General features: G+C 36.7%; 1 protein-coding gene across 2 annotated transcripts in view; it reads right to left on the reverse strand.

Moving 5' to 3' along the window:
- The window catches only part of CAP (Cbl-associated protein), a 195,695-nt gene extending 176,838 nt beyond the window's left edge, over positions 1 to 18,857 (reverse strand). Inside the window, exon 1 of one of the 2 annotated variants that reach the window (XM_067774854.1) lies at positions 18,585 to 18,857. The gene's annotated coding sequence lies outside the window, so the exon portion shown is untranslated. The remainder of the gene's footprint in view (positions 1 to 18,584) is intronic. The other variant, XM_067774859.1, reaches the window with a different exon arrangement.
- Positions 18,858 to 22,568: the final 3,711 nt, after the last annotated feature.

The raw sequence follows: 22,568 nt of genomic DNA on the forward strand, positions 1-22,568 counted from the left end.
AATTTTTGATCACCTAAAGTAAACACTTGATTCAAATATGATTCCAAAATGTGACTGAAAAACTATATTCAGTTTTTGATCATCAAAAGTATTCATATTTGATAATTTCTTTTGTTCAATTGTATGATAACTCATTATTTAGTCAGAAAGACATTTATCATGGCTACTGCATTTTTTGGACTCGTTAGACATTGAAAAATTGTAGGTGAATATGCCACTACAACACTTAATTGAACTTAAAAAGAAAAAAAATTTAAGGCGCGATAACCTCCGAAGAGATCTAAGGCCGAGCTTCTCTTCCAATTTGCGTCGTGCTCCTCTTGATTTTCCCTACAAATTGGCCGGACGGGACCTACTTGTTTTATGCCGACTCCGAACGGCATCTGCAAGGCAGAAATACACCCGGAGCGCTTGCCAAACACTGCGACCCCTAATTGAAAAAACTTATTTCTGAAATTTTGATGTTGCTTTGCCCGGGGTGCGAACCCAGGGCATACGGTGTGGCAGGCGGAGCACGCTACCATCACACCACGGTGGCCGCCGCTTAATTGAACTTCCTTCGCTGAAAAATGCACGGCGTTTTTTTATTTATATACAAATTGTTTATGTTCTTGAACTCAATAATTTATGGTATTTTTTTCAGATTTATAATGCAATATATTTTACAATAGAATCCAATTAACTTACATGCACGTTGATGCATTTAGTGCTAATCAATTTTTGTTATTGTTGATTGAACGAAAGGGCCTATCATTTTCAAAGAGTGAGAGATGTTCCTTGTTAAACAGAAGCAGGTATAAGAATATTTATATAAGTTCTGAAATACAAAGGTGGTAATAGTTTGTATATTAATCGGTTCGGTATAGAATACACTAGTTCAACTAATTCCGAATTAATTTTAGAATCAAAGGCGTCAGCTAAATTTGTAAGATTTGAACTTTAACCAATACGCAGTGGCGTAGTAAGGTTTTCTTGCGCCCGGGGAAAAATATTTTCTGAAATTGCCTACAATGCACAAAGATGCATCAAAATCCTCAAATAGCAGCAAAGGAGAAAGTTGCAGGGCTGCCAAATTCCCCACATAGAACTGCCACGGAATATCTTCTTAAGACGTCTGAGCACCAAGGCATCCCAAAAGACAATTGATTGATGTAGTTGCGTCTCCAAGGTAGGTAAGAAGACATCTGCATAAGCACTATGACGAGATCTGGTGTATTATAATCCAGAATAACACGAACGCAAAGGCTGTGATTTCCTTCAAACTCAGGCTCCCGCCTTTGCAAACATCGCCGAAGAAGACTGCACACTTCCGAAGGATATGCGCGTTACTCTGCCCCAACTTCGACCTCTATGTATGGCCCCAGCCTGGTGTATAGCACAAATCATGTATTCGTCTGTAATGTGGCACAAAAATCTGTAATAGCTACTTTTTTTGCTAAAACGATATTGAAACTGCTCGATACCTTGGACCTCCGTTAGAGGATTTTATTTAATGTTTCTTGAGTGTTCTAGCCTATTAACCCAGGCGAGGGATTTGTACAACAAAAATAAGAACCATACATGGACGGACGGGAAATAGACTATGCCGCCTAGAGAAGAGAGAATGGTTTTACCTTCCTATATTTTTATCATGGGCTGAAGATATCATCTATAAGTAGACTCAAATACATATTTAATAATAATATGATTATAATATATTAGCAATAATATACTTTAGTAATACTGCAATAGTCAAGTTTGGGAAAACCTTTCCTCCATACAAGTTTATAAAAGTAAGTAATTCTAACGGAGTTTTAGGTTCAATTTCTTTTCTACTGCGAAGTAATATTTTGCAGACACATATTTAGATAAAAAGTTCTGTTCCATCGAAACTTGTATTATAAAATTCACCAAAGTCCTTAAAATTTCGTCGTTAGTTATTATCCCTGTTTAACAAATTTCCAACTGCTAAGAGCAATGCAAATATAAAATTAAGGTAATTAAGTCGTGTAAGTCTTGTACATATTTTTTGTTGCAGACGATCGAGAACACTTTTCACGACGCGAGAAATTTCACATTCTGTGGAAACACCAATATCTCTAACCGATTTTGCGGCGCCTACTTTCACGTTTTACTATATCAATGTCCCATTTTTCATAAAGAGGCTTCGCTTTTTTTTCAAAAATTGGAAATTTTTATTTTTTTGAGGTCCACACAAAGATATCTTTATTTTTATCCCTGCACGATTTATGCATATGTGATATGTTCGACTTAGGTATTAGATTACCATCTGTAGGGCGCGGACAGGAACAAATCATCTATAAGGACCACCGTAATGTATATAGCTAGCTGCGCTTTTTTATTTATGAATATTATTTCTTTATATTTTATTCAAAAGCTCATACTCATACCATTGCCCACACCTAAATAGTTTCATAAGTGAGTTATTACTTTTTAAGATGAATTCAGAGCTAATGTTGCTCATACGCAACGTTGGTCCAATATCCTTTTTTGATTACTTTCGCAAATTTTAAGGAGAACTTCACGTTTATACTAATAAAAGCCCAATTCTAGACTACATTTATAACTTTTTATCTTTTTTCCGTTGTGAAAGAGCTCATTTTACTCTATTCTTCGATTAAATACACATTAGGATGGCCCTTAATAATAAAGAAAACATTTCTTTGCTCTCTCCACGCATCGTGATACGCTCTATTGGATAGTTTTTCGATTAGGGAAATTCGGCCCATATGACGTCCTTTCGGGGCCGACAGTTTAGCCTAACCTAGGTTAGGCAACTTCACGATGGCGTGATTTCCTAGCCAAACTCAACAACACCAGGCTCGGAGTTTGCGTGGTTTAGGGTTCTGTATCCACGCAGCTCTACTTCTATGAGGGCGGCAAGATATCAGGGACCACAAGGAATAATATCTCCTGCAACAAGTGCTGTATTTGAACACAACCTTTCCGATATCTGGAGTAGAGATATACGCCGCCGCCGCCGCCGCCGCCGATTTGGGTCGTTTTTCGCACACCGCCGCCGAATGTCAAAAATATCGGCGTAGCAGCAGCGGCGGCGGCGTCCGGCGCGTTACTTACTATATTTTCTACTCGTTTAAGACTGTTCAGGCCATTTATTGTTCATGTCGAAAATTTGTCGGATATGGTCGAAAATGGTATCATGGGATGCGCATCATTGCCAGTTATAAGAAACTAATTGCGAAATTAACTTTTTCTAACTACTCAAAAGTTATTTAAAAAAACAGGCGCTTTCGATGTCAGCTAACACCGCCTTTGCATCACCAAATTCACCACGTTATTAAAACAAAACACCAAAAGAAAAGTTATATAATAAATTTATGTATATGCTCAGTTTGCATATTTTTTTCAAAAACTTAATAATGAATTCAAATAAAATGACGTAAGGCGAACATGTGTTCAAATTGTTCTCAGGTTGTTAAAAAAAGCAAATTACCGAAAAAGGTGCCGATTTTTTAAAGAATTTTATATTGCGATTGGCTGAAAGAATAAGCTAAAGCAGTGAAGCAAAATCCCTATCCAAAACAAGTCCCTTGGAGTGAATCACATTTATTATGGCCTACCAACCAAGTTTAAATATGACCTACACGTTACGGCTCCTTTTACAAATGTGAATACGTAGGCACATATATACATTTACCAGGTGAGGCTTTGTTCTTCGCAAGAACACTCAAAGGGGTGAAAAAAAGGCTTTCCCAAGACAGTCGAACTATGACCGTGTGTGCTACTACCCTAATGTAGTGGACAGTCGAACTAGTCATCCATAATGAGCTTTTATATCATAAGGCCGGAAAACAGCAGTTAACATCTTTCAACTTAAAATCGGTCGACTTTCGTTCTTAAATATCGTTTTGATTTAACGAAGACTTTCGAAATTAATGTTGTGAACACAAACGTCTTCAAACTTTGGTCTACATTTTAGAAATTTTATCCAGGGTCCTTGCAAAATTTTAATTATATAGATGCACCGAGGATTACACGATTTTCACCCATGAGTTACGCAATGACATCCACTTAGACTGCTTATGATTTCGAGGGCGGCATCCATGGCCGAATAGTCACGCCCTAACGTTTCAAGGTGTTTCTCTGTTGTAGCTAGGCAGCACCTAGAGCTTCTAGGAAAGTGACGTCGACGAAGGTATGAGTTCGAAGTCGCAGTCCTATAGTTTCTGTGCTGGCATATGGTGTGATGGCAGGAGGCGTGGTAGCGACTGGTGGTCGGGATTGCTACTGTTCGCACATCGGGAATTGTAGCTCTTAAACAAAGCCGAAAAAACTGGAGGCGCCATGTGCCACGAGAGTCCTGAGTATTAGACCATTAATAGCAACCGTAAGTCGCCTTTGTGCGTGACCGCCAAGGAGCCACAAATGATTTAAAGAAATTGTGTTTGCGACGATTATTAGGAGTTAACCCCAGATGAAACTACGCTTTGCACCAGATATACAGACAAAAGTGTGACCATTTTATGTATCTCCATTTCTCTTCAGCGGATGCAGCAGTACCAATTCCAAAGACCGGGGTTAGGTTCGAAGCCTCTCTGGAGTAAGTGAACGAGGAGCAATCCCTCCGCGAAGAGCTACTCCTGAAAATTTTTGAACGTTCTGCGAGATTTTGGGGCAAAAACCTATGCTCTTTCCGAAATGGCCAAAACGTTAATTTCCTTAAATACATACAAACAAAACCTTTCAATGGCATTACAAATCATGTAAGACGATGACATTCGAAGCGATGAGTCTGTCTTGTAAAGCAAGGGAAGCGTGATTCAGTAAGCACGGAGAGAAGGCAGTAATTCAATAGCACAAGCAATTTAATGTCAGTGAGAAGGGTCTGAACAAAAATAGGGCAAGAAAACAAAATCAAGTTACTGGGAAACATTAAGAACTATCCAGCACTTGGCAGTCGTGGTGGATCCAGACAGAGGTAGATTTGGAAAACAATTTCATGAAATATATGAGCCATACACGACGATATCCCGCTCATTCATAATCCAGACTTAACTTTTCAAACAAAAACACAAATAGAATTTAAAATAAATTTTAAAAAATTACGCAATTTTCGCCATCTTCTTCTTTTTGTAGCGACAAAAAAAAGTATCGCACTGTTATCAAAGAGGTATCAATTGGTTAAGAAAAACTTATAGATTTGGTATAGAAAAGTTATCGAGGAGTAACTGATTTTCTATCGAAAATATATCGATTATTTATCGAAAAGTTCTGTAATCAAGGAGTTTTCGATTTCCTATAGTAAAGTTAGCGATATCTTATCGGAGTGTTACCAGTTTGTTATCAGCATGCTGTCTATTCGTTAACAACGACTGATAGGTTTGTTATGTAGCAGGTACCGATAAAACTTCAATATAAAATCGATGACACATCTGTAAGCTGTCGATAATAAGACGATAAGAAACCAATAAGAAGCCGATGACTCTGGGATAACATGCTGATAACAAACCGATACCTCCACGATAACAATTTTCTATCCATACTGAGCCGATAAGAAAAATAATTACTTGTCGGTATCGCATATTGCCGATAAAAAGTTCTTCTCAAAAAGCCCGAAGGTGTCTGTTTCTGTTAAAGTTACCTCTGTTGTGATTCAACTGCGACCCCTTTGCGAGCTCTACTTAACTTAGAAACATAAGTTGCTATCTAAAAACAAAATCCAATATGACAATCGATAGTACCTGGACTTGGTTGGAAAGATTAGTTTAGCCGTATTTTTCAATCACACAAGATTATGAAAAAATTTTAAAATCGTGTTTATCGTTTTTTTTTACTAAGCGTACAGCAATTTACAATCATATACGGCTGTGCCGAAGACTTCATACCTTTCATGAATGGGGCTGAACAATAATCTTATCCCGTTCGTAATCTCCAAATAATCGGATGTATAAGATAAGAAATATATAGTGAACAGATGTACATACCTAAACAATTTTTAAGATAAATATAAAATAAAAAATGGCAAAAAACCCCTTATCTGAACGATCGGTTGTATGGGATAGGTATATACTATATATAGCTCCGATCAAAGTGATTTTTTCAGAATATCTTCTATGATATATTAGAATAAATATCACCAAGTTTCACGTTTTTATATTGGAAATTAAGGGGAAATGGCTAAAAATCTTTCTACCTGAACGATCGGTTGTATGGGATATATACTCTATATAGCTCCGATTGAAATGACTTTTACAGGAAATCTTCTATGATATATTAGAATAAATATCACCAAGTTTAACGTTTTTATATTGGAAATTAAGGGGAAATGGCTAAAAATCTTTCTATCTGAACGATCGGTTGTATGGGATATATACTATATATAGCTCCGATCGAAATGATTTTTACAGGAAATCTTCTATGATATATTAGAATATATATTACCAAGTTTCACGTTTTTATATTGGAAACTAAGGGAGAAATGGCCATAAATGTTTCTATCTGAACGATCGGTTGTATGGGATAGGTATATACTATATACAGCTCCGATCGAAATGATTTTTTCAGGAAATCTTCTATGGTACATTAGAATATATATCACCGAGTTTCACGTTACTACTTTCTAAATTGCGTCAGGAATGACCAAAATCGTCTTATCTGAACGATCGGTTGTATGGGAGATATTGTATGTTATAGTGGTCCGATACTACCGGATCCGACAAATGTCTAATATAATACAAAAATACATCCTTGTGCCAAATTTCATTGAGATATCTCAAAATTTGAGGGACTAGTTTGCGTTCAAACGGACAGACGGACGGACGGACAGACGGACATGGCTATATTAACTCAGTTCGTCGCCCTGATCAATTCGGTATACTTAATGGTGAGTCTATCTTCTATATTTCTCAACGTTACAAACATCGGACCTAAGTTAATATACCATTTCATGTTCATGAAAGGTATAAAAAACCTCTACATTATGCTATACATTCATAGATCTTTCGAACTCATAAAAAAAAAAAAAAACTCATAGCTGAATCGTCATGACCTAAACGAAAATAAACAAATGACGTTATAATCTACTAAGAGCACTTTGCATAAAAGCGCGCATTTACTTACATGAAGTGTATGTTTATATGTACATATTTACGTGTTTACCTACACATATACATATATATGCCGCTTTGAACTACTAACTCATTTGCATATTTTACATTTTTATTTAATCAATAAAATTAAATTCTTAATTAATTCTTAACCTCAGCGCAACTGATTAGAATTCGAGTTAATATTTCGAAAATTAGCAAATATTTTTGTGTACAAAATGAGGAAATTCTAATACTATATATATTAGACTGTGTCAATTAATTAACCGATATCGCGCCATCGATTTTTCGATAGGATTTGGGCTCAGGAAAAAAATTTTACATACAAATGAAAATTTGTTTAGTAGGTCATGAAAAAATCCTCAAAAATCAAAGTCGAAAAAAAGTCAAAAGAATGAAATTTCGTAGGTTCGAAAATTATTTTTTTTGGTATGCGTAGTGGAACTTTTTTTCCTGAGCCCAAATCTTATCGAAAAATGGATGGCGCGATAAGGGTTAACTTTCGTCCATGCAAATCGACCCACCTTAATATATATGCATTGTATACTTAAATGTGCCATATATAATACATATTGCTATTTAATGCGTTTTACTATTTATACCTTTTATGAAAATGAAAGTCCTTAAAGGAAAATAGATAGACCCACCAATAAGTATACCGAAATGATCAGGATGAAGAACTGAGTTGATTTAGCGATGTCCGCCTGCCCGTCTGTCTGTTTGTATGCAAACTAGTCACTCAATTTTTGAGATATCTTAATAAAATTTGGTGAGCTGGTGTACTTAGGTATCCGCTTAGACATTTGCTGGAACCGGCCGGATCTGACCACTAAAGCATATATCCCCAATACAACCGATTTTGCAGAAAAGAATATTTTTGTCAAATCTTCCTCAATTTATCAGATTGAAGCTTCAAACTTCACCATTTGCTTTCGTTTATTGCACATATTGTTGTCTGAAAAATTGATGAGATCGATAGTATATATACCGTCGCTGCGCTAATGAAAACAGTTATGTGTTTTTCTTCAAATTTTTTTTATTGCATATTTTATTATCACTATATAGAGCCCACATTTCTGCATATGCCGTTTTATACCCAGTTGAGCAGAGCTCACAGAGTATATTAACTTTGATTGTATAACGGTTGGTTGTACAGTTATAAAGGAATCGAGATAGATATAGACTTCCATATATCAAAATCATCAGTATCGAAAAAAAATTTGATTTAGCCATGCCCGTCCGTCCGTCCGTCTGTCCGTTAACACGATAACTTGAGTAAATTTTGAGGTATCTTGATGAAATTTGGTATGTAAGTTCCTGGCCACTCATCTCAGATCGCTATTTAAAATGAACGATATCGGACCATAACCACGCCCACTTTTTCGATATCGAAAATTTCTAAAAACTGAAAAATGCGATAATTCATTAACAAAGAAGGCTAAAATGATGAAAATGTGTAGGTGAGTTGACCTCGTGACGCAGAATAGAAAATTAGAAAAGTTTTGGATAACGGGCGTGGCACCGCCCACTTTAAAAAGAAGGTAATTTAAAAGTTTTGCAAGCTGTAGGTTGTCAGTCTTTGAAGATATCATGATGAAATTTGGCAGGAACGTTACCCCTATTACTATATGTGTTCAAAATAAAAATTAGCAAAATCGGATGACGAATACGCCCACTATAAAAAAAAATATTTTAAAGGTCAAGTTTTAACAAAAAATTTAATATCTTTACAGTATATAAGTAAATTATGTCAACATTCAACTCCAGTAATGACATGGTGCAACAAAATACAAAAATAAAAAACATTTTCAAAATGGGCGTGGCTCCACCCTTTTTCATTTAATTTGTCTAAAATACTTTTAATGCCATAAGTCGAACAAAAATTTACCAATCCTTGTGAAATTTGGCAAGGGTATATCTTCTGTGACAATAACTGTTTTCTGTGAAAATAGGTGAAATCGGTTGAAGCCACGCCCAGTTTTTAAACACAGTCGACCTTCGTCCTTCCGCTAGGTTGTTACCACGAAAACTTGAACAAAAATCGATGTATCTTTACTAAAGTTTGTTTACGTACTTATCTGAATCTGGTGTTAAAAATGGGCGAAATCCGACTATGACCACGCCCACTTTCTCTATATCGAAAAATTCGAAAAATGAAAAAAATGCCATAATTCTATACCAAATACGAAAAAATGGATGAAACATGGTGATTGGATTGGTTTTTTGTCACAAAATATAACTTTAGAAAAAACTTTGTAAAATGGCTGTGACATCTACCATATTAAGTAGAAGAAAATTAAAAAGTTCTGCAGGGCGAAATCAAAAGCCCTTAGCATCTTGGCAGGAATACTGTTCGTGGTATTACATATATAAATAAATTAGCGGTACCCGACAGATGATGTTCTGAGTCAACCTGATCCACATTTTGGTCGACATCTCGAAAACTCCTTCCCATATACAACTAAGGGCCACTCCCTTTTAAAACCCTCATTAATACCTTTAATTTGATACCCATATCGTACAAACACGTTCTAGAGTTACCCCTGGTCCACCTTTATGGCGATATCTCGAAAAGGCGTCCACCTATAAAACTAAGGCCCACTCCCTTTTAAAATACTCATTAACACCTTTCATTTGATTCCCATATCGTACAAACACATTCTAGAGTCACCCCTGGTCCACCTTTATGGCGATATCTCGAAAAGGCGTCCACCTATAGAACTAATGCCAATTCCCTTCTAAAATACTCATTAACACCTTTCTTTTGATTCCCATATCGTACAAACACATTCTAGAGTCACCCCTGGTCCACCTTTATGGCGATATCTCGAAAAGGCGTCCACCTATTGAACTATGGCCCACTCCCTTTAAAATAGTCTTTAACACCTTCCATTTGATAGCCATGTCATACAAACACATTCCAGGTTTGCCCTAGGTTAATTTTTCTACATGGTGATTTTTCCTTATTTCCAAAGCTCTCAGCTGAGTATGTAATGTTCGGTTACACTCGAACTTAGCCTTCATTACTTGTTTATTTCATATTTATATTAAAAATCGCTTAGGTATCTTCACTTTATATTTCGTATCACAGCCGATTATTTGGATATTACGAATGGGATAAGATTCCGTCCTTACTTGTTTTACTTAATTCTTTTATTTTTAGATTTTGGTTTATGTAATTTTAAGCTTCTGTTTTTGCATTGTCTGTTATGCTCGAACTAATAATTTTAAATTTTGTCTAGAATTTGTGTTAGTTATTATTTTAGTATCTATAAAAAAATAATACACCGGCAAAATGTTTGTTGTTGTTGTTTTGATTACGCTTCAATATTCGAGCACGCTCACTTAATCGCTTTGGTATGCATATTAAGCAGCGAACTCGCAGATCAGACACATTTTATCGAATTGAGCTTCAGAGTGGTCAGTACGAGGGCTACTTGGAAATTTTTTATCTTCTATGTGCATAATACCTTCCAATCTTCAAAATTTACAACTTGACTTCAACTAGATTAGCTTGCGATAACAATCTCCATTATAAAATAATTCAGGCAAGATAGACGAAAAATCAATGGATGTAGAACTCGTTGTTTAGTGTTTTCGGATAATATAGTTTTGAGATCATATTGTTGGTTATTTCGTTATTGTTGTAGCACTACCCCATCCAATAAATGTGACCAATTGTCATCGATATCCTCTAGCGGGAGTTCAAGGAAATTTGCAGTTTAAACAGGGGTGGACCAGAGTGAGAGGGGTGTTAGAGACGTTGGTTCTACATTGCAATTAAAGAGATGGTTGGTGTCATGTGGGGACACTTTGAAAGCAGGACATACATTATGTATGTCGGGGTTGATTCTTGATAGGTAAGAGTTTAACCTGTTACAGTATCCATATCGAAATTGAGCTAGAGTGATGCGCGCCCCCCAAGGGAGAGTCCGTTCCTCTTTTGCGAGTTCTGGGTATTTTCTTTAAGAATTGGGTTCACCGGGCAATTCCATAGAGGTCCGACGCCTGTTTGTGGATATCACTGAGGACCTATTTGTGTTTTTAACATCATACGGCTATGTTCTCAGGTGCCGTGTTTCCTCATAATGCTTCACTTCTTAAGCCCCTGGGAGTTGTGGCCTCTTCAATCAGTTGTATGTTGTGATTACCAGGTTTCTGGGTATATAAGAAGACAGCCGTAGCGGTTCTGAGAGCGGTATTTGGGCAAGTCTGTATTTTGTGAGTAACCTTTAGACTTGGCGACTATATCGGGGAAGGAGAACATACAATCGGCCTGCCAATTACTTTGTAAGTGGTAATGAGCGTTTCTTTGTCTTTAACCCAAGTGCTGCCGGAAAGAGATTTGAGGATTTTATTATGGCTCTGGATTTTAGGTATAATTGCGGTAGTTTTGGGTGTAAGACAAGCGGTAGCATAATGCCATCGACGTGGACGTCCAATATGGACGACAATTGTCTTGGATCATATTGGGGACTACTTCATACCAAATGGATTGCTTTGGGATCACGTCGGGGTTATACAGGAAACGTTTTCAGGATCATTTCGATATTGTTTCCAGTCTCCATTTATAACTACTTCAGTGTCATTCCAGGACTATCCCTTTCGGTTTCCAGATTATTTTCGGGGTCATTTCATTTCGAAACTAGTCGAGATAGTTTCGGAACCAATTTGAAATAATTTCTGTATTAATTTTGGATCCATTTGAACTAATATCAATTCGTAATTCTAACGTAGCAGTTCGTGATTATCTTGGGATTGTTTTGATACTACATAGGATCATATCAGATTATTTTCAGTACAATTTAGGCGCGATTTCCAAATAGTCTAAGGGTCATATACACACTGGTCGAGACAATTTCGTCATTATGCTTGGGATTCTTCCGTCCCTTTTCAGGATGATTTCGTGACCATTTTGAAGACTACCTCTGGGTGATTTTAATATTGTTTTAGAATTTTTTTTTGAAAATATTACTGGATCATTTCGAGATCACTTTGAAATCATTTCTGGCGTATTATAGTATTGGTATTTTCATTTTTGATCCTTCAGAGACCATTTCGGATGGAATTCGTTACCATTTTTAAATAATTTCTTAGCCATATTCTGACTATATCCGAACAATTTCGTTATTAAGTTTAGTATAATATCGTGACTATTTCGTGAATAGGTTCAGGTCATTTATTTCCGAATTAGACTACCTCTGGGTGATTTCAGACTTATTTTTGGTATAAGTTTGAAAATATTACTAGATCAATTCCACACTATTTTGGAATTTGTATTTTCGAATCATTAGAATCATTTTTGATATTTCAGAGATTATTTTGGAATCAATTCGGTGCTGTTTTGAAACCATTTTAGTATCAATTCTATCATCGATTCGTATCGAAATGATTTTTGGGGTACACCCCAGGACGGTTTGGGAACCATATTTGACTTCTTCGGGATTGTTTGATGATTATGTTTGGGATCATTTCAGTATTATAATTGTATTTACGATAATTTCGGGAATATTTTGCAAGTATGCTCGGGATCATTTCGGGCTTGCTTTTCTCATCATTTCTGGCCAGTTTTGGACTTCCTTCGGTTCGTTTAGGGACTATCCCTTGATCATTTCAGAGCTATGTGTGAAAAATGCTTGAATTATTTTCTGACGATTTCGGGACTATTCCTGGAAAATTTCGAAATTCTTTTCATTGCAATTTGCATACTATTTCGGAATTATTTTTCAAGATTGTTTTTAGGATAAGTTCGGTATTGTTTCAGGGAGTATTTCTAAAATATTTCGGGCCTCTTCATATGTTTGCATCATTTTTGTCAGAATTTTCCTTATTCGGAACTATTTGGATTTCCAGATATTTTACAACAGCGAACAGAAAAATAACAGAGGCATTTTTTTTTCAAATTTCATTGAAAACTTTTAAGGATCTTGCAACATATATAATGCAAAACAACAGGGTAATTCTCTCAGTCTAGGAAGCGTGGAAAACGTAGAAAATATGCCACGTTTTCTAGACCAAATACATATGCAATACTTAGAGAACACCACTTACACAAGTTTAAATCCCTTCGATTCGAACCTGTACTTAGGGCCAATAGCTAAATATAAAATGTTATTTTTATGTATTTAAACATTTTTTTATAAAACTTTTGTTTAACTTAAGATTCAGTTTCAAAATTTTGAATTATTGATAACTTTTCTATTCAAACATACATATGTATATGGGTTTAAGTATAGAAAATGTTGAACCCGTAGAAAGTTTTTTCACAATGTACATTCTTTTTGCGTGTTAAAAACCTTTGAAAGTAAAATGGAAAATTTTGCATATTTGCTATGGTTTTCAAAAAAAAAAAAAATGTTTAATTCGATATAATATTACGAAAATCTCCAATTTTTTATTTGAAGTTCTTTAAATTGTTCTTATGCAGTTTTGTAGCCCAATCAATTTTAGTCTCACAAAGTACAAGTTATATTCCTCTCAAAATTCGAATTGATTTCTAAGATTTTTCGCCATACAAAGTGTGAAAAATTTTGTATGTGGATGAAATCTATATGACCCAGCTTTAATCCCGTAACATTAATGATCCCAAATCGACAAATGTGTGTAGCGGCCCTCGTATGCGCTATAACCTATAGAAGTACTGAAAAACAAGGTAGTTAACCGATCACCCCAACGGCAAGGTAATCTTCATTAAAATAAGCTCGTGCACATAAACACACACACATACATACGTACTTTGTTATTTTTAAATACATGACTGTCACTAATAATTACGTTCATGTGTCATATGCAGATTACATACCATTGCTATTGCTTTTGTTGTTGTTGCATTTTTTTCATAACAATGAAAATTTGACATAATTGCAATCACTCAAGCGCGTCAAACTATTTCCAGCTGCGCTGTGCTGCTGCCAATATCAATGCGTTGCCAACCACAAAAGTGTGCACGTACATACATATGTATGTATGCGTGTAGGAATGCAAATGTAAATAACTGCATATTCTGTTCAGGGCCTGGCCACATGGGCGCGGTGGCACAATGTTAGCGATTTTTTATACCCATCCGTACTTGTACACAGGGTATTATAACTTTGATTGGATAACGGTTGTACAGGTATAAAGGAATCGAGATAGATATAGATTACCAAAACTTTGATTGAGCCATGTCCGTCCGTCCGCCCGTCTGTCCCTTAACACGATAACTTGAGTAAATATGGAGATATCTTCACCAAATTTGGTACACGAGCTTATCTAGACCCAGAATAGATTGGTATTGAAAATGAGCGAAATCGGATGATAACCACGCCCACTTTTCATATATATAACATTTTTGAAAACACAAAAAACCTGATTATTTAGTAAATAATACACCTAGAATTTGAAATTTGACGGGTGGACTGATATTTAGACTCTGGATAAAAATGTGGAAACATTTTTTTAAATGGGCGTGGCACCGCCCACTTGTGATAAAATCAATTTTACAAATATTATTAATCATAAATCAAAAATCGTTAAACCTATCGTAACAAAATTCGGCAGAGAGGTTGCCTTTACTATAAGGTTAAGGACCACGCCCAATTTTATATAAAAGATTTTTAAAAGGGTCGTGGAGGAATAAAATAAGCTATATCTTTGCAAAAAAGAGCTTTATATCAATGGTATTTCATTTCCCAAGTGGATTTATAACAATAAATAGGAAAAACTTAAAATTTAAAAAAAGGCGTGGCACTGCCCCTTTTATGACTAAGCTATTTTCTATGTTTCGGGAGCCATAACTTGAGGAGAAATTATTTCAGAATATAACCATATGTATATGTTGTAACACTGTTAAGCACACAAAACAAACAACAACAACAATTCAAGTGTACAGCTGGGTATGTAATGTTCGATTTCACCCGAACTTAGACTTCTTTACTTTTTTTTTTTTTTTTTTTGTAAATATAACAAAACTTCTAAAATAGTTTACGGCGCGTCTTTTTTTCGAATTGGACAAATTTTGTAAAAGTTTGCAAAAGCAGAAATAAACAGTGCGTATGAATAATATTAGGTGCACTCTGATGAGGGATCCCTTTTTAAGAAAATGAACCAATAGATAAACTATCAAATTAATATATGAGATATCTATCAAGAAACGAAATACCACTCGTTAGTACATCGTGAGTTGAATTATGTATAGTTCTGTCCCTGACAAAGACATCTACGAAACTAATCAAGCAAAGTACTTCAATGGGACGTTATCCAAAGTTGATGCACCAATACTAGCGATGCCCAAAGAGTAACCGACAGTGCCAATGTGACTGATAACGAGATTGAAAAGAAAATTCGCTGTCTGCGTCACGCTTGCAATGACTCCCGCCATGGAAGCCGAAGGTAGCAAGTGTACTTAAGGAACAAAAGACTCGCTGTGCTGCGGAAAATACGCTGCAGGATGTGAATACGAACAACCCTTCCGCGTGGAGGGCCAGGAGCTCTTATAAAGTAAGGGGCTTACAAGAGAGTGATGGAAGTGGTCGGTGCTGCTATCAAACAAAGCAAACAGAAGTGTTGGGAAGCGATTTGCGAAAGATAAGTAAGACAGAGATTCCGCTTACCAAGCCACGTAATGGAATAGGAGAGCGTGTGCACGCTACCCAAAAAGACCCTAGATCGTGGAACCTTTTCACGAAAAAATGAAACCTGGTAAAATAACAGAACCCGAAGGAACGCCACTAGAGGCAGTTAAGCTAACTACAAGTTCAGAGCTTTTGTTGCTGATGTATAAGAAGAAAAATTTCGTGTTAAGGCTAGAGAGCAAATTTAACTCTCCGGAGCATATTCAAAAAGCATACTCTACACTCTCTATAAAGAACCTGAGTAGATTAGTGACAAAGACAGGTGGTCTTAAGGCGTTAATATATCAGTGCCAGTATACTGCACATATTTTCTACATGTATGTATGTAATCTACTTACATTCAACAGTTAAATTTTAACTCAATACCCAAGCTTTTTCAATTAACCTACCCACTATACTTCGCGTAGTAAAAATTTATTATCTCTGTGCTTGTTGCACATACACAGAATTTGTAGGTGATAATCCATTTGATTAGCGATAACTACGCTTTTAATCTAGTGTTTACAAATGTATTGTTATATTGTTATTGTTTTTATATGCCACACATCTTTGACTGACAACATCAGCTGGTATTAAAAACGCATTTGGTATGCGACCCAAGCACATTGACGCCGTTGGGCGGCATAAATTTCACTTTTTATGTATTGATTGGTTTTCATTCATACAAATCGATATTATATGATGCCCATACGCCACAAAAAATTTACGCTCGGAATAACTCATTGCATGGTTTAACATTTTGTACGTATTTATTTACGACATGGTTCGACAAATAGTTAGAGGAAGAAAATAGCTGAGTGAGCTACGAATGAGAATTTGCGTGTAGATACCACACTAGGCTTTATCAAAAACTGTACGTAGTATTTACCTTAACCCTCTCGTCACTCCGTGGACAATCTGTTCCACCTTCACTTCAAATATGTTATTTACTTATGAAAACTTTGATCTGAATAGTCTCAGTACACATTTTGGTAACATTAATTCCCCAAACCACATGTCTATTTAGTTGTTTTTGGTGTGAACGCAGCCGAAGATATTCAATAAAGCAAGCAGTTAATCAGTTTTACTTTGAACTTCCAGCAGTAGACATATCATGCGTGAATTCTATGCTCAAACTCGAAGCGGTGCCGGCGTTGTGCACCACTGAACTATTTTGTCAATTTTGAGTATAACATCCGGAAACTCATTTGAATTATATCGGTCTCCATAGGGCAAGGGGTGGATAAGGAATACATCTCTACACCTCCCAAGTGGAAGGAGCACTGTCATGGCTCGGATTGTATAAGTGAAATGGACCTCCTGCCTCTATAACGCCCCGTATCTCCGGTTTTAGTTATGAAGTGTTCTGTATGAATAAGAAGGCATAGCTATGCCTTTTGAGCACCAAAAACTAACGTGAGCACCAAGCTTTATCGTTTGTCTTCAGAGACTATTTCCCTCCGTTTTGATACACGAAGTCCCTGCTGGTCTTCCATTATGCTTTCTATATGGCATGCAAAATTTGAAGGCAGGATGTCCAGCGAAGAACCAACACTAACACGAATCCTTACAGTTAAATTTTTTTTTATGATCACCATGCTAAACCAACATTTAACGACCACCTTTGTTGAAGCGACCACTGCAAAAGAAAAACCAATGGAATAACTTAACTTCTTGCCTCATTGCCTGCGTTCGTCGCTCCGCTACTCATCCCAGCTGTTGAAGTCCTGATACTTCACGTTACTAGTACATACGGCCATCGTGGCGCGAGGCCCATCATACCGCCGTTTGCCGTTCAGTAGGTGGCCAATTGTTAACTTTCGAATCCCTCAAGCTGGTTACATCAGCTCTTCGGCTAATCTTGCAATCCTTCACCCAGTTGTCGGCTATTACAGACCATCCAACAGCAGGAGCAATATCGAATGCAGCGTACTGCATACTGATTAGGCTAGTCGCATCGCTCTCTTGCGTACCACTCTCTCGATATGGAAAGCAACTGCCCTCTTTAACACATAAAAACTATGATTTTATTCCGCAGGGTTTGCGACACTTAGACCACTTCCCAGAAAGAAACTTAACAAGAAAGCTCTGCGGTTTGCTATCCTGGAAATTTTAACAAACTCTGCTTTGTGGTTTCAGAGCTTTTAGGCTGCATGCGAATATACACAAAAGTCCATTTTTTCATTGAGCTACCTTAGCCCTCGACAATACAGACCTCGAACAAAGTCGACAAAGTAGTTTCGAAGTCTTTGGGCTGTATACACAACACAGAGTTTTTCTTAAACTCTACCTCTCGATCTTCCCAGCCTTTTTCTCGTCCTCACTCTTTTCCTCTCTGCCATTTTTCTTATTCCCTCTCCTTTCAGATCCCTCTTCTTCTTCCTCAATATTTTCCACTCCAAATTTCAAACAAATTGCCTCATAAAAAGATTTTTTCGAAAAAATCGACTCCTTATCGACTTCCCGAAGAGATACTTTACACGAAGACTCTCTGAGCTTCTATGAAACTATTCTGAATATTTGCGCAGAGTCGGATGTGTGGGTTCCGCCAAACTCACTTCCGTAATGACCTGTAATCACATATGACTGCAAGTCCATGTTGTGCTCATCATTTAGTAGATTTTACAGTTTGTTGTCAATCCAAAAAATAGCACAACACAAATACTCACAAAGAAATGTTAATCAATTCGCACACAAACAGAGAGCAAGCGAGGTACATTCATAAACAAAAAAAATATATTATTTAAGTATATTTCTAACACTTTTAAACCCTGTCTTAATCTTGCTGAACATTTTTTATTTTTTCCAATTTTTTTATAATAACTCTAACAACATTCATTAACACAAACATACACACATTAATTATATCTTAGATAATAATAAATAAAATTAAAAAAGATAAAAGCGAGTATAGATAATCACTCACGAGTTGAAAACCCTTTTGTTGTTGGTAGGCAAAAATACCTAGTAATATTATTTATTTCCTATTTTGTTCAGTGCTGCCGCCTTTTGATTACTTTTTTTTTACAATTCTTCTTACTATCTTTTGACTTGGTATTTTTTTCCTTTTTAGCAATTTGCACGTTTTAGCGCTGATAGTTAGAATTATTTACGTATCGGTGACAGCGACGCACAACACCACCGTACACACAGCCCTCTCGTTTATCAGCGCGACTTGACTTGGCGAAACTTTTATTAAAACTGAAAATGTATTCGTTGTTGCGGTCGCTGAAGTTCAGAGGGGCTTAAAAACAACCAAATAACATAAAAAACAAACAGCCAAACAGTCAACCAACTAACTAACCAGCCAGCCGACCAACGAGCCAAATATACAGCCACTCAGTTACGAGACAACCAGGCAGGCAGACAGGGCAACCAGCGTAGCGTCGTACGATTAGTCACAAAAAATGTACCATAAAGCCCCTTTGCTATCTTTAACAGAGACATAGTCACACACATACGCTACCACCACCAAGCACTTCGGTTGTCATTGTTGTCGTTGGAAGTGCACGAGATGAGGTGCTGAAACGGTATCATATCAGTATTAATGAGCATGAGTACGAACGCTGAGCTAAAGCGTATCTCGAGAATCTACTATCTCTACCACCACCACCACCATCATCATCATGAAGTTTTAGCGAACTTTTAATTTTTGGACTGATCGGTGTGCGGATTTAAGCTTAGAGTAAATGGAGGTACAGTGGGCCAAAATATTTGGTTGTGTGTAAAATTTTTTTTTTATTAAACAAGATAAATTAATAGTAATCATCAGGAGGAACAAGAATTTTTATACAGTACAATACTAATATGTAATTTGTTGTGACGAGTCCGCATGGCCACTATTTTCGAAATTATGAGCCGTTTTGACGTGAATTAATCAAAGGAAAGTTGTGTAGGTGCGTAGGTGTGAAGAACAAACCCCCCCCCCCCCCCCCCCCCGTTGCAATACCGTCTTATTATATTCATATCGTTCAAATTATATATTTTAGAAGCTCTGCAGATCTAACATCGTTCAGTGCGGGGAGATCCAAGATGAAAGGGTTAGCAAGAAAAGTAATTATTCACCGACAAAGGCTGAGCAGCTGCCCAGTAGATGCTGCAGCGTTTCCTCCGCCATTCGAAGATTTCAGCCATTAGATAGTGTTCTCTGCTTCTTTGGTGACGCATGGAACCCATTTCCAGATGAGTCCCGCAACTAATCTTCATCATATAATATCATGATGTCCAAATCAGAGAAAAGCGATATCTGCTCCCCATTCATGCTTCACTCCTTACGCTGACCAACCAGTCATGATGTTATTGGTGCTGCCTTGTGAGCCTGAAATCCGCCCGGAGATCTATTGACTCTGTGTTTGGAATCCAGTAAAGCTTAGGTATATATCAGCAACATTTAGCTCTTGCCTATGAAAAGAAGGTAGGTTAAAATTTGAGTTATTTCTACAAGTGGTGAAGAGCATTTCTTCCAGCTTTGAATGGTGAACGTTCATCCCTGTAGTCTCCACCCAACTTCACAGCCTTCTCAATGATCCTTGCATGATCCCGCTGATGTCGATGCAACAACCTCATACCAGTATTACTACATCACACGCCTATACCATTACCTTAACACCATTGGGATTGAGTTGACAGAGTTTGCTTTCTACAACACGAACGAGAGTAGCGGGAACAGGACATCGTGTGAAGTTCCTTTTTACGAAGGAAAGTGCTGTGACTCCACTAACCTGCAGAGTGAACCCTCTCCATTTCGAAGTAGGATATTCAATACCAAGGGCATTGAAAGCGTTCTTCATTACATCCTTTCGAACTTTTTTTAAGACTTCCACATTATCCAAGAATGCAATCAGGGTAAGTTGTTTGCTTTAAAGCTAGGGCTCAACATTGGTAGACCCCAGGTATCCAACTTACTGTGAAGTTGGACACCCAGTAGTTTTTGAAAAATCTTTTAAAGCTAATATGTATGAAGTCCTTGCGCTTTTCAAACTCCTTTTGTATAACTTTGGTTTAAAAATTACTCTGGTCCCTTTCCAATCTAGAAAATCATAATTCAGTCTATACACTCCATCCGGAGTATACATTCCATTCAAGATGTCACCAGCGAACAGGTTCTTTTGTAGCATAGCTGAGAAGATTTTATCCTGACCTAAGGATTTGTATGGTTAAGAACTGTTAATTGCGAATCAATTTTATTTGGCGCTCTAACTTTATTTTACCAATAGCCAGTGAAAATAATAAGGATTTTCTCCCTTTTGTGGGGAGAAGTCGAGTGCGGAATATGGCCTTATGAAAGTGTTTCCAATATGTTTTTGTAAAAGTATTTCGCCAATAACTGGTAACAGGCGGAAATGATCCCATAGAATTAATTAAGAAATGAGATGTAAGCTCGGATAAGATAAAGAAAGTGTAGAATTCCGTCACGACAAATGAGATTTATGCAAAGATATGTCTTAGGATAATAGCAAAAATTAACTCATTTTGTGAGATTTCGAACCTTGTTACAATAGCAGCGCTGCGAACAGTGCCACTGTTTCTGCGTAGCTCCTTGTCCATGATCTATTACGTTTCTCAAAAAAAGATGTTTCTTGCGAGAGATTTTCCCCTGAAATTCATTTTAACTCACCTACAAAGCCTTAAAAAAGTGCTATAACTAGCCCTTTTTATAGCCTGACAATGCTATAGTCGTGTTGAGACTATATACATATATATTTAAATATAATATGAAAGTATCGAGTAGAAAATATCGGCATCGAGGGAGAAATAATCGAATATCGTGACCCCATTGCTACCTGTTTCTAATGACACAAATTTCATTAAACTTGCACCACTGTGCGCTGCAGCGATTTACTTCCACTTAACAATAAAATAAAACAAAGAGACTTAACATAAAAATACTTTTAAGCTCACATCCGATCGGAGAGCAAAATTCTGTATGACAGATTCACTAACCGGCTGGTTTGTTCTAACTACGGCTGTTTGTCTGTCTATCTGGTTGAATATATTCGTATGGGTGACTTTCTGAGCTGGTGAATTTAGGGTTTGACAAGGCAGCACAGCAACTGACGGGCAACGCAACTCTACTGAACGTGATCAAAGTAATTTGTTACTATTAGATGGGGCTCTAAAAAAACGAGTAGGAGTAAAAAACGAAAATAAAGGGAAATCCAGAGTGTTGACAAATCGTAATTTATATTAACTTTATTTTTTTAATTTCATTTTACCTACACAATGAAAACGGGAACGAGAACGAAATAACTTTTTATGTTCCTTTATATTAGTTTCGTTTTATGTTTTTCCGCCAACTTACACACAAAATTGGAGAATTTTGCAATCCATTTTTGTGTAACTTCCCGGAGAGCTAGAGTCTTGAAGCACACATCGGACCCCGATGACAATTCAATAAACATGTTTTCTAGATAGTCCAGGAATGTTAAAAATTCTAAAAAACGTGCGAAGTTGAAATTTTTTATTTCGAGTTCCTTCCGGACACAGTGACCTGAAACTTTGAACATAGCTTTACTCTTTATGTGGAATCTTGTGGCCGCTGTTTGGGTAATTTCCCGTAGAGGTAGATACTTCAAACTAAAAACATACTTTAAAACCCGAAGACGATGCAATATCAGGGTAAACATTTTGTTATTGATATTAGAGAAAATTGCAAAGTTTACAAATGGCGATTTCCGAATTTGGAAATTTTGCTTTCAAATTTTAGGGAACCTCCCGATAACCCAGTGACCTGAAGCATTTAAGATTGCTTCGGGCTTTATTACGTTGTAATATTTCGGATAAATGGGTTTTCTAGATTGTACAGAGATCGGGATACTTAGAGATATTTAGAAAGTCCATTTACAACGTGCGGAATCTTGCGGCCGCCATTTTAGGAACTTTCCGGAGAGCTAGATTCTTGAAACTAAGA

Source organism: Eurosta solidaginis, chromosome 3 (genome assembly GCF_040869045.1).
Source record: "Eurosta solidaginis isolate ZX-2024a chromosome 3, ASM4086904v1, whole genome shotgun sequence".
Taxonomy (NCBI): domain Eukaryota; kingdom Metazoa; phylum Arthropoda; class Insecta; order Diptera; family Tephritidae; genus Eurosta; species Eurosta solidaginis.